The sequence below is a fragment of the Pinus tabuliformis genome, chromosome 6 (genome assembly GCF_031772625.1).
Source record: "Pinus tabuliformis cultivar Carrire ecotype Pingquan chromosome 6, CPIR1, whole genome shotgun sequence".
Lineage (NCBI taxonomy): Eukaryota > Viridiplantae > Streptophyta > Pinopsida > Pinales > Pinaceae > Pinus > Pinus tabuliformis.
Genome location: NC_142292.1, coordinates 236,377,613 through 236,391,910, shown reverse-complemented (window position 1 = coordinate 236,391,910; position 14,298 = coordinate 236,377,613).

Sequence of the window (14,298 nt, the reverse complement as noted above, 5' to 3'; positions counted from 1 at the left end):
AGAGGGGACAATAGCTACTCTTTGGGAGAAGGAAAAAAAATGTTTCTTTGGAAAGAGAACAAAATTTTTTCCTTCGAGAACGGAACAACAATTGTTTCTTCAAAAAGGGAACAACAATTGTTTCTTTGGAAAAGGAACAACAACTATTTCTTTTAGAAGGGAACAACAAGTATCTCTTTGGGAAGGGAACAACAATTGTTTCTTTGGAAAGGGAACAACAACTGTTCCTTCGAGAAGAGAAAAACAACTTTTTCTTTGAAAGGTGAACAACAATTATTTCTTTGAAAAGGGAACAACAACTATTTCTTTTAGAAGGGAACGATAATTTTTTTTTGTAAAGGGAATAGCATTTGTGACGAAGGAACAAAAATTTTGCTTTAAGGGGAAAAACAATCGATTATAAAACAACATTTGTATCAAAATTCTAGCATACTAAATAAGAAAAGAAAGAAGAATAAAATTTCTCAACCATTTTCAAAGAAAATATGCACATTATTTAAAATATGAAAAGAAAACAATTTTTTCATGCTAATGAAGCTATCAGGTTACCACCCCCTACAACTATGATTTGGAGAGTAGAATCATTGCTTACGTGCTGATAGAAAGATTGCTTTGTGAGTGGTTGGTGATAAATTTGCAACGAATGTCCATTCACTATAAAGGGAGCACCAAACCCGTCAATGGTGATTAAAGTTATGGTGCCAATGTTATGCACTTCTTTAATCTCATAAGGTCCAAGCCACCCTGTCTATAGTTTCCCCGAGAATTCCTAAAATATGGAGTCATAGAGGAGTGCCCAATCACCCTTTTGAAATGATTTATTTTTAATAAGCCTATCATGTTACTTGGTTGTCTGCTATTGAATAATTGTTGTTCGTTGCAGGGAAAGTGCGCTTCATCTAGCTCATTTAATTGTTGAAGTTGTTGTGTCTAGGCTTCCAATCCTACCTCATGGGATATCCTAAGGGTCTTTATCTCAAACTCTATTGGGAAGATTAGGTTTTTTCTAAAAATAATTTTGTAAGGAGAGTATCGAGTAGTATTGCACAATTTTGTGCGACAGGCCCACAAGGCCTCTCGAAGTTTAGTGGCCTAGTTCCATCAATTTGTTGTGACTGTCTTAGTCAAGTTTGCTTCTAGGAATATGTTGGTGTTCTCTACTTGTCAATTTTCCTGTGGGTGATACGGAGAGGTAACTCGATGTTTGACATGATGATTTCACAAGGTGGCTGAAATTTTATTTCATGTAAACTATGATGCTCCATTGTTTATCACCTCCCTTGGTAAGACATATCGTACAAATGGTTTAAAAAGGAAATTAATCACTATTCCTTCTATGTCCTATGGAAAATATATTATTTCTACCCATTTAGTTACATAGTCTGTGGCAACGAGTATATAAACCTTTTGATTTGATGGTGGGTTAAAGGGCCCAACAAAGTCAAGCACCCATCTTTCAAAGGGTTCTACCACCAGTTGCAGCTACAATGGAATCTCATTAGCTTAGTAAGGACGACCTATCTTGTGGAAATGGTCACAAGCTTGAATATATTTCTTGGTATTTTTGGATATGGTGGGCCAGTAATAGCCCATCTGAAGGATCTTATGCCCTATTCTATGGTCTGCGAAATTTCCATCGCAGGCGTCATTATGACAGGATTTCAGGATGTCATAGGCCTCATCCTCTCGAATACACCTTTGAATCTGTAAATTTGATGCAGTGTGGAAAATATACCCACAAATCCATGAGAATTGGGAACTGCATTGGACAATCAACTTCCTTTCCTTGGGTAGTAGATGTGCTGGTAAATTCCTGACTGCTAGATAATTCGCTACATCCGCATACCAAGGTTCTTTGATTGTTACAAGGAACGATTGTTCGTCTAGAAGTTGGTTGTCTACTGTAACGGATCATTCATCTTGTGTAGATGAGATATGAAGTCTGCAACAAGAATTTTTTTCCTGGCCGGTCCTTTATTGTGATATCAAACTCCTATAGTAACAACAACCATCGAGTTACTTGCCCATTAGTGATTAGTTTTTTGGCCAGTTTCGCCACAGCAGAGTGGTTAGTATAGAAGAGGTTAGATATCATGTTATATAATGTCTAAGCTTATTGATAGCATGTATAACAACTAAAAATTATTTTTCTATTATTGTGTAATTTAACTTAGTAGGGGTAAGGTTTTTGCTAATATAACAGATTGTGTAGGGCTTACTGTCTTCTTCTTGTCCAAGTAAAATGCCTATAGTTGTGTCTGATGCGTCTCTAGAGATATGGAATGATAAATCCTAGTTTGGTCCTCGTAATACTGGTGCGGTTGAGATCAGCTTGTTAAGACATGCAAAGGTAGCACCAGATTTTTTAGACCAATTAAATTAAACATTACCTGTTAAGACATACATAGGTGCAATTTATTTTGAAAAAATCTCAATAAATCTCTGGTAGTACCCTACATATCCAATGAAACTATGTACCTCGGTCTATGTTCAGGGTGTATGTAGTGCAAGAATTACCTCTGTTTTTGCTGTATCTACCTGTATCCCAACCCTGAAGATGTAGTGTCCAAAAACCACACCTTCAGTTATCATCATCTGACATTGTACTTTTCTTAAGCATAACCTGGTGGAAATGCATCATTCAAGAACCTTTTCTAGATTTCGCAAGCCCTGCTCAGAATCGCTTCCATAGGGGGTAAAATCATCCATATAATTTCAAGTCCTTCGTTGATCAAATCAGAAAAAATGCTCAATACTTCTCTCTGAAATGTGGCTAGGGCATTGCATAAACAAAAAGGTAAAAATATGTATGAAAACATACCGTAAGGGTGGATAAATTTTGTTTTATCCCTTGTCTTCAAGGGTGACCTCGATCTAATTATAGTCGCTGAAGCCATTGAGGAAGTAAAATTTTTTTTTCCCTACTAAGGTGTCGAGAACTTGATCATTAAAAAGAAGAGGGAAATGGTACTTCTGGGTGGACTTGTTCATTTCTCTGTAGTCCACGGAAATTTTCCATTTCCCATTTTTCTTGGGAATGAATACTAATGGGAAGACCTACTGGCTATCTGAAATAAGATAAATAAAATTTACGCCCATTTTTGTAGTTCCTCTTTCAAAATTTCTTTGAGGTAAGAATTCAACCCTCTCTGGGGTTGTCGAATGATGCTGGCATCCTTCTTAATGTGGATATGAAGGGTACATAGCTGTGAATCTATACCTTTCATGTTTCACTATTCCCTGGAAAGAAAAATATATATATATTTTCAAAGCTCCTGAATAAACCTTTCCTGTTGATGGTTATCGAGTTTATCGTTAATGTTAAGTAGTTTACCCGGTTCAATCTCACTTGGCCTACTATTATAAACAATATCCGTGGGTATATGTATATCTTTTGCATCCCTCAAGGGATCTCCCCGTGCTTCATTATCGAGGATGGCCTTTAACACCTGGCATGTGAAATTATTCATGGAAATTGGTCTATTAATGAAGTATTTAATCGCATAATCTTCCGTTTGATTCTTAAATTCAAGAGCTTCTTCCAGTGTGAGAGGAGAGTGTATGTTTTCTTTGGTATGTCTAGGTGGGTGTAATTGAGTATTTCCAATATGTAGAGTTCGTTTAGCTAGGGGATACAAAACAAGATTCTTCACAGCATTTACATGTTTAATAGCCATGTTTTTTGCACAACATCGTATATAAGCATCTACTATTGCTAACCAAAGTTGACCCAATATCAAAGGATGTCCATCTAGCGTATTTCTTGTGTTGATGACTGGAAAGCCCATAGAATATTCCTAGGAATCAATAGAAACAATCACATCCTTTAAGGTTCTTTCAGGTCTATCTATTGATCCGTTGACAAGTTCTAATAAGGTTAAGGTGGGTTCGAAAGTTGTAATTCCCAGAACTATGTAGGTTTCAGTAGTCAGAATATTATGGATGCTCCAAGATCTACTAGTGTGTTTGGAAAGGCATAGCCTTGTATCTGAATTGTTACTATAGGATTTCTTGGGTCTTCATATTTAATCAGTGCTTTTTTACCCATAAGCATATCAGATAAATTTCCTACTACACGTAATGTTGGTGGATTTTTCAATTTTCTCCTAGGCTTCTTCCCACATAATTCCTTAATAGCTTTTTCATAAATCGGGATGTCTTGTATGGCTAGGAGGAGTGAAATATTTATACACAATTTTTTCAATTCCCATAAGATATCAAAATTAGGATAGACCGTAGGTTTAACTATTTCTAGTATCTTTTTGAATGGGGGAGAAGAAATTATAATTTTATCAAAGTTCTACTGCTCTACTGTGGCTTCTCCTTGTTATATTTCCATGGAAATCACCATCAAAGGATGTATTGAGGGTTGTTTTTTGTTTTCAGTTTTGTTTTTTTCTTCTATGAAAATAATGCACTCTGACCTTAGTCTAATCTTATCACATTCTACTAGTTCTATGTCATTATCTAAATTCTCAAGGATCTGTACATACTAGACTGGTCTTTTATTAGGATTCAGATTTGGTTGAGCTGGCCGTTGAGGGCGTAGTGAAGGCTGAGAGTTCTGAAATGGGCCTGGAAATGTGGGATGAGGTTGGGAACCCCCTACCATGGATAAATTGTTCATCCCCATAGGGTGCTACCATTTTTTGTGCCAATTCAGGTTCTGTGGAGTGGAAGTAGCCCAGTGTGAAGGGTAAGGATTACTAGTTGAATTTTTCCAGAAGGGAGTAGAATATTGTGAATTTGGCCAACTAGCACCTAGGAAGAGTTGGTTTGGCTAGGGTGACATGGAATATTGTTGGTAATTCTATGTAGATAAGGGTGGTTGACCTTTCCATGTTGTTTTAGGATTTCATTGTTAATTATATTGTGTAGGAAAGAACAAAGAAGGGTGTTGTGACATATCAAAGGGTCGTGCTTTCCATTGACGACATTGAGAGATTAAGTATGTTGACTTTGTTCCTTCTTCAACTTATTTGAACACTACTTTGAATCTAGGAAGTGATGGACACATATTTTTTTCATGCTCCTTGGTGCATAGAGAGCACGTTTGAATCATGTCCAAAGGACATTCTCTTTGGTTTTTCTTCTTTCGGCAGTGTGGACAAAATATGGCTAGCGTTTGTTCTACCTGAGCTTGTCTTCTTCTGGTATCTAAGACATCTAACTATGTAGTCATTGTGCCTAAGATATCTGTCTTGAAATATTCGAAGAGGTTTCTGATCTCTATTCTCATCACGTCTCCACTAGGAGGTCTGCTTCATCTAGTCATGGGGTCTCGACTTCCTAGCCCAATGCGTGTACTACCTCCAGGACACCTAATACATAATGAAACAATTTTGTCATAGTATTCTTCATAAATGTCACCTTTCCCCATCAGATTTAAAGTTTCTACACATTCGTCTCTCATTACCTTTCTAAACATGGCTTTCACGACTGGTTTTGTAATGTGGATTGGGGGAATCTCTGTAAATTATATTAAAATTGTTCAACGTATTCTTCTAAAGTTTTATTATCCTTCATAGAAATTTGGAAGTTTTGATAATTTAGATCCCTAGTCCTATAGTAGTCCTGGTATTTCATGAGAAAATCGTTTTTCGTGTCATTCGAGGAGTTAATGATACTTCCACCCAAACACATAAAACATAGAAAAGCTATTCCGTTTAACGTGCAGAGGAACAACTTCAATTTCTGAGGATCAGTGGTGTAATCATGTACTCTGCACAAGAAATCAAACTCAAATACAAAATCATATGGATCCTCTAAGGTCATCTTGTGAAAGGTTGGGATATTTTGTAAAGGAATATATTTCATTGGGGCATTGGCTACTAGATCGACTATAGGGTATTCCAACATTGAGGTCTGACCTTCATGTGGTTGGTTCACCATTTGGTCGAATATGGGCCAATAATCTTGATTTGAATGGGGCACTAATGGCTTCTTGTGAGATTACAAGAATCTCTCCCACTTCCATAGCTTAATTATTCCCAAGTCTTTATGATTAACCAATTGTGGAATTAATAAGTGCTTGAAAATATAGGTGTATGATTATGTTTGTTTTTAAACTGTTTAAGTGTTTTAATTTTATTTGCTTGAACAGATATAAGACATACAACAACACATAAAGCAACAGATACAATGAAGCAATAAAACACACACACAGAACAACAATATTAATTTGGAGTTCACCCAAAACACTTGGGCTACGTCTCCTTGAGCTCTAGTCAACTTGACTAGGCTCTCTGGGATTATGGCGGCAGTTCTTTTAAAAGCTCCACAATCAAACTCCACTGTTTTACATAGAAACAATGGGCTTAGAATACCATCTCATGCTTGGCTCTGAAGTTCTCAACTTTCTGGCTCTGTGCTCTGGCTCTGGCTCTGGATCTAGCTCTTGGCTTTGGCTCATGGCTCTGGCTCTTCAGCTCTGGCTTTGTGAGCTTCAACTATCTACTTGACCTCCAAGCGACTATCTCAGCAACTTTCAGCTCTCTGGTATTTTGCTCGACCTCCAAGCAATTCCCAAAAACTCCATCAGCTGCTCTGTTCTTCAACTCTGGCTCTTCTGTTATGGCTCGCAGCTCTGGGATCATCCACTTGACCTCCAAGCGACTCCCTCATCTTCCTTATGTGTTAGCTACAAGAATCTGTAGCTACCTTAAATTTAACTCTTTGACTCCTTTGAGTCATTTTTTTGGCTCTCTGTCCTCCCCAATGGTTCCTCTACGTGTCATTATCCCTCTGTGGCCCTATGGCTTCTTTGCGTGTTGTCTGTTCTACTTCCATCTGGCTTTGGGGATATGTGGCTTCAAATACATCATTGTCTACCAAAAATTCCTACTTGCAGTGTGGCATGATGATGAGGATTTGTTAGAAAGGGATCGGGTTGTTTTCTAGGCAAAAAGCCGAAAATGGAGAAAAATCCAATACACAGAGATTTTTCTGAAGATACACTATTGGGCACGAATTTTGGACTTGAAATTCCATCCAATCGCCCCTACCAACATGATTGGATCCACCATTAGGTAGCATATCACATCGCATAGGTGGATTAGGAAAAATCCCAAATACAAGGGAAAACACAAAAATCCCAAATTCTTGCATTTCAAAATCTATGAAATTGGGCCTATAATCCCTATCAGGTCTGCCTCTGGCCACCACATCACATCACATCATCGCATGGCCAAATGGCTAAAAAACCATTTACACACGAAATACATTGAAAAATTTAAATTTATGGATTTCAAATATCATGCAACCACACGGACAATCCTTATTGGTTCCGAGTCTTGATCGCTAATCGCAATAGCAATGGCCCCATGGTTCTTTCCATATGCCATGGAATACTGTGATGTGACCTCATATCACAAACGTTGATCCGTCTATGCTGATACTCGTCAATTCCCTGTCGCATTTCTAATGACCTGGAGGTCCTCCCCTTTTGGGTGTGCCAATCGTCAATCCGTCGATTCGTCGATCGCAATCACTCCATCGCATAACGCGAGGTCCCGATATCGTATGTGAGCCTATCTCTGATGCGCTAAGTTGGAGGTTGCAGTTAGTGATCCCTTCCACCTCTGCTTAAGTCTTCCTCTTAGACCATCTTCGATGCGATTTCCCTTTATAATGGTTTTTGCCATTTTTTTGAAGATTTTGCCTCTTTTTAAAAGGATAAAGGGAAATTTATTTATACGATAACTTCTGCATTTGAAGTTCATTTTAGCTCATTCAAGTTGCATTAGATTTAGAATGAAATGATCTCTACAATGGGGCTATTTCTATCATCATCCTTGGAATTTCATTTTCCTCTGTGAGGAACACTTAGACTTAGGATTCTATTCAAAATCCATTTTGGATCATGCCTTCCTACTAAGAGAAATGTTGGTCTCCAAAAGACTGATATACTAATTTGGACAGTAAATGTGAGTAACAACACCCTCTTCTTTCAACCTCTGTACACTTCTCTTACATAGTGCCTCTAAACCAGAGCCTTTGACCACTTTCCTTCCTGGATGTGCTGGTCCTCCTGGGAAGAACTGCCTTCCTCCTTGCCTTCTTGTAGAACTCCTCCTTAGATGGTCATAGAAGGTAGTTTGAACTTCTCTACCCTGATCATTGATCCAAGGTGGCTCAAACAAATGTGAAGTACATATGATCGACAAGATTCTCCTTTGTACATGTTTGACAAGCTATCAAAAAAAACTGTTAACAACAACAAAAACATAGACAACGACCGGATTGACTAAAATCATGCTTCAATAAAAGAAATAGATTTCACATCTTGTGAACACCTCCATGTCTTACATCTGCATATGAATGATGGAATAGATAAAAAATCCACAAAACATGCCTTTAAAACAAATGACCCTTCAAGTCAAGAATGTAGAAAAAGACCATTAGGACTCTTGTTCAAAAGATGAAACACTTCATCATTATCTCCATCTTGGAGACCAAATTAACTTTTCCCAAGTCAACATTACATGCTTTTTTACAATAAAGCAATCATCCCTTCAAGTTAATTACACATACATGTTCAAATACAAGGAAAACATCAACACCCCTATCTTCATGCATCTCATGCTCATGCATGCATTTCATCCTTCAACTTTTGCTTAAGCACAATGTACTTTTGAAGCTAAAATGAACATAATGTGGCAACAACAAAGCGAGTCTCCCACTCAACATTTTCCATTCACCTTCTTGGTAAAGTCCTGCAACTTGCATTCCATCAACAAAGAAATGTAAATAGATGAATTATATCAAAAGACATGCAATCTCAATTGGATAAGAACTCTAACCATTTCTTACCAATCCATTTCAAAGGTCTCTCCTTTGTTTGCACATCAGCATCAACATGTGAATCATCTTGAGGCACATCATTAATGGAAACTTCATTTCTATATCTTCCATTTTCTCTTTCTACCTTATTCAGCTTTTGTGGAAGCATTGTTGGATTCAGAGACCAACATTTTGCAGAAACATGTCCTTTCTTATGGGAGTAAGTGTAACACATGTGCATCGTTTTGACAGAATGATTTTCCTTGTCTAATGGACCTTTGGCTTCTTTCTTCCTTTCCTTCAAAAGTTTCCTGTATGTGGCCATTCTCTTCTAACATCTAGAAACATGATGGTTATCCAAACTACAAAAGAAACATGCAATTATTTTACGATATCTATGTGGAAATTAATCATGCTTTGCGAAATCAAAAGGAATATGATTAGAACCATATTTATACCTACCTCTTTCACCTTTACTGCCTTCATGAGGAGGTGAAGCAAATGAAGAAGTGGCTCCCTTTGGAACACCATCAATCTCTTCAAGGTTGTTCGAGTTTCCACAACTCTCTATTTCAAGTGTGTGCCTCTGAACACCCGCATATTGAAAATGATGTTTCAAGCTATTGCATTCCTCCTCAATACAATCTTCACACTCTTGAGGTAGAAAACCTACAATGCAACTCATTTTTGGAGCTGTTTCAGTGGCCTTCATGGGAGCTTTGGAACTTTCTCCATAAGGTTTCCATAGCCAAGACCCAAATACTTAGGCCTTTCCTCAACCATTATTGGCTCAACAATAACTTGTGCATTCTTACCCAAGCCCTTTCCTTCATAGCCCATCTTGGACATTAGTTTCGAACCTATGCCTCTAGTATGTTTCTAAAAAGAACCAATGTAAGCATTCTTAGAAGAATTTGAAGACAAAATAGAATGGTTTACCTCTTCTTCAAGCTGATACTTGACTAAGGCTACTTTGGCAACAAAGAGTTGTGACTCCAACTCATGCATCCTTTTCAGGTTCATATTTGCAATATGAAGCTGCGTCTCCATTTCCTGCAATCTGTTGGAAAATAACTACTTCTCTTCCTTCAATGGAATTCAACTTCTCTCTAAGTATGTTGCTATTCATTCCATCCTCATACATTTCTCTCACCTTGTCCATCATGATGAAAAAGTCTTGCTTCATGTCTCCATCAAAGAGTCTTGTGATGAAGGAGGAATTTGAGGATACACTTGTAGAAGTTGCCATTATGCCAATGAATAAAAGAACTTAAAACAAGATAAAGAGCTTATTTAAGGAACTTTTTTCAAGAAACCTCTTGTACTTCAAGGATTGCTTTGAGGTCATTTGGGATAGAAGAATGCCTTCAACCTTTCTTCCTTCTTGTGCTTACTAGACTGAGTTATTAATAAATTTTCCTTCACCTTCGCAAACTCAAACAATAGTGAGTCTACAAATAAGCATACAATCAATCAGAAAATGAATCCTTGACTGCCCAAACACCTTTCATATAAGGAATGTTTGCTCTGTCAATCAAGCACTCTAAGCTGATACCACTTGCTCTCGTATAACTAACTTTGATATCACCTTCTTTAAAGGTGGGGTTAACCAATCTTAAGCTCTGATATGACCTGATATGAAAATGGGGCACTAAAGGCTTCTTGAGAGATTACAAGAACCTTTCGCACTTCCAAAGCTTAATTATTCTGAAGTTTTTATGGTTAACCAATTGCAGAATTAATAAGTGATTGAAAATATAGGTATATGCTTATGTTTGTTTTTAAACTATTCATGTGTTTTAAGTTTATTTGCTTGAATTGATATAAGACATATAATAACAAATAAACCAGCAGATACAATGCAGTAATAAAACACACACAGAACAACAATATTAATTTGGAGTTCACCCAAAACTCTTGGGCTACGTCTCCTTGAGCTCTACTCAACTCAACTAGGCTCTCTGGGATTATGGTAGCAATTATTTTACAAGCTCCACACTCAAATCCACTATTTTACATAGAGACAATGGGCTTAGAACACCATCTCATCCTTGGCTTTGAAGCTCTCGGCTTTCTGGCTCTGCACACTGCCTCTAGCTCTTGGCTCTAGCTCGTCACTTTTTCTCTTTGACTCTGGCTTTGTGAGATTCAGTAGTCTGCTTGACCTCCAAGGTATCTCCACAAATTTCATCTATTTGGTATTTTGGTCGACCTCCAAGTGATTCCAAAAAATCCCTTAGCTGCTCTGTTCTACAGCTTTGGCTCTTCGGCTCTAGCTTGTGGCTTTGGGATCATCCACTTGACCTCCAAGCGACTCCCTCTATTTCCCTGTGCGTTAGCTACCTCCATCTCTCTGCGCATTAGCTATAGCAATCTTCAGTTACCTTCAATTGAGCTCTTTGACTCCTTTGAGGCATTTTTTCAGCTCTCTGGCTTCCCCAGCCATTTCTCTGTGTGTCATTATCTGTCTGCGGCCCTACGGCTTGTCTGCGCGTAGTCTGTTCGACTGCCATTTGGCTCTAGGTCTCTATGGCTTCAAATGCATCATTTTCTACCAAAAATTCCCGCCTGCAATGTGGCATGATGACCAGGAGCTGTTACAAAGGGATCAAGCCATTTCCCAGGCAAAAAGCCGAAAATGGAGAAAAATCCAATACATAGAGATTTTTCCAAAAATACACTATCGGTCGTGACTTCTAGACTTGAAATTCCATCCAATCACCCCTATAAACCTGATCAGGTCCACCATTAGGAAACATATCACATCGCATAGGTGGATTGGGCAAAATCCCAAATACATGGGAAAACAAAGAAATCCCGAATTCCCAGATTTCAAAATCTATGAAATTGGGCCTCTAATCCCTATCAGGTCTACCTCTAGTTGCCATATTGCATCACATCGTCACATGGCTAAATGGAAAAAACTCCATTTACATGGGAAATAAATTGAAAAATCTGAATCTCCAGATTTCAAATATTATGCAATCGCGTTGATAATCCTTATCGGGTCTGGGTCTTGATCGTTAATTGCAATCGCAATAGCCCACGGGTTCTTTCCATATGCCATGGAATATTGCGATGTGACCTCATATCGCCAACATAGATCCATCGATGTTGATACTCAACATTCACATGTTGCATTTCTAATGGCCCAAGGGTCCTCCCCTTTTTGGTGTCTTGATCACATCTCGGCCGATCGGCCGATCACAATTGCTTCATTGCATAGCCCGGGGTCTGCATATTGCATGTGAGCCTATCTCTGATGCGATAAGTCAGAGGTTGCAGTTGGGGATCCCTTCTGCCTTTGCTTAAGTCCACCTCTTGGACAATCTCTGATACGATTTCCCTTTATAATAGTTTTTTCCATTTCTTTTGAATATTTTTCCTCTTTTTTGAAGGATAAAGGGCAAATTCTTTCTACGATAACTTCTGCATCTGACGTCCATTTGGGCCCATTCAAGTTGTAGTAGATTTAGAATGAAATGGTCTCTACAATGGGGCTATTTGCAGGAGCATCCTTGGACTTTCATTTTCGTCAGTGGGGAACACTTAGACTTATAAGTCTATCCAAAATCCATTTTAGATCAAATCTTCAAGGATTTCCTGGCCAGGGGGTGTTATCTCGGTGGAAGAAATATTCAAAATTTGAAGGGGCTTTACTCCACTACTCAGATCTGGGATATTATGTACTTTGTTTTCTGTCGGGATCACAAGAGATCCCAATTCAAATGGTTGTGGATCTACCTTAGCAGCTCCAATTGTTTCTCTCTCTTCTTCTTTAAAATTACATGATTTTCCCTCTTGTCAAGGACTAGAGTACATATTATTTGTATTTTTGAAAATTTGCTCATATCCTTTAGTTTTGCTATGGATCTTCGTGTAAGATTCAATTGGTGATTCTGTTGCTTGAGGCATCAAAATAAAACCCTTTCTGGATAGTGTCTCAAGTCCTACTGATGCTTGAGATTTAGCTCTCCGAACAATTTCATCTATAAAGGTTGGTCTCCCAAGGGTCGTTGATCCCTAGGATTTGGAGGTTTTTGGTATTGATTTCTGATATATTGGTATCTTTCTTCTCCTCGTCATTCATATGTACATAACATCTGTGTATCTACTAAGAGAAGGCACTAGGAACAATGTTTTTTCTTGCTGTGTATGGAGGTTCTTACCTCCCATTTTCAATACCCAATTCTCTTAAGAGACACAAATTAACTATTATCTTGACAACCTCGCCGGGAATGACGACAAAATGATGGTGCACTAAGATGACTTTATAAATCAATCTTAATCATACATTAATATATCAACCTGAGATTCATCTGTCTATTTCTAGGCAGCAAACACTATCTTTGTGATAACAATCAAATATTTAAATGGAGGTAGTTAATCCTAACTAATCATTGCAAAAATAAACAATTGCTTAACAACTCATTAGCTCTTAGAAATGCAGAATAAGGAATTCCTGAAAAACCATATGATGAATTAGGCAAATGAGGAGGAAAAACATACATTTTTGACGACCCAACAACATCTTCCAGTACTTCATTTAGTAAAGTAGTATAAGGTGATCTTTGTAAGTTGTACTGAAATCTCTCAATATATTCTTCTAAGGTTTCATTGTCTTTTGCAACGATTTTAAATTTTTCATCCTTTATGTCCCTAGTTTGACAATAATCTTGGTATTTAGTGAGAAAGGTATTTTTCATAGCATTCCAGGAATTTATAGTGCCCCCTCCTAAGTCCATAAACTATCCTTTTAAAGTATAAGGAAATAGTTTCAATTTATACAAATCGGTGGTATAATCATAACCTATGCACAACAAATCGAACTCAAATAAAAAGGTGTCTGTATCCTCTAATGTCATCCCATGAAAATTTAGTATATTCTATAACTGGATAGCCTTCATTGGGGCATTAACCACTAGGTCAACAATAGGATATTCCAATGTCAAAGTTTGGTTTTCTTTCCCTTGGGTCGCCATCTAATAAAAAATTTGCGAGTAATTTTCAGGGATTTATTGATCAAGAGGTATTATTTGAGAAGGGAAGTTATGGATTTTAGTTGACTCTCGAGTGGGTTCTACTATGCTACCTAAGTATGGGACCTTTAGTAGTTTCTCTTTTATCGAGATCATAAGAGATCCTGACCCTAAGGATCGTGGATCTGCTCCACTAGTTTCTCCTTCTCCTTCTTTCAAATTGCAATAATTTCTCTCTTGTGAAGGATTGGAGTGTTGATTAAATGTGTTTTGGAAGCATTTCTCAGATCCTTTAGTTTTACTGTGAATCTTAGCATGAGATTCAGTTGGTGATTCTTCTACTCAAGGGATTATTGTAGAGCGTTGCCCATATCTTGTTTGGGGTCCTACTGATGCTTGAGATTTAGGTTTTCAAATAATTTCTTCGATGAAAGACACTCTCCCAAGTCTCACCGGTCCTTTGGTTTTTGATCTTATATTCTGTTCTATTACTACGTGATTCTTATTGTTTTTGTTAGTCATACACACTTACATAGCC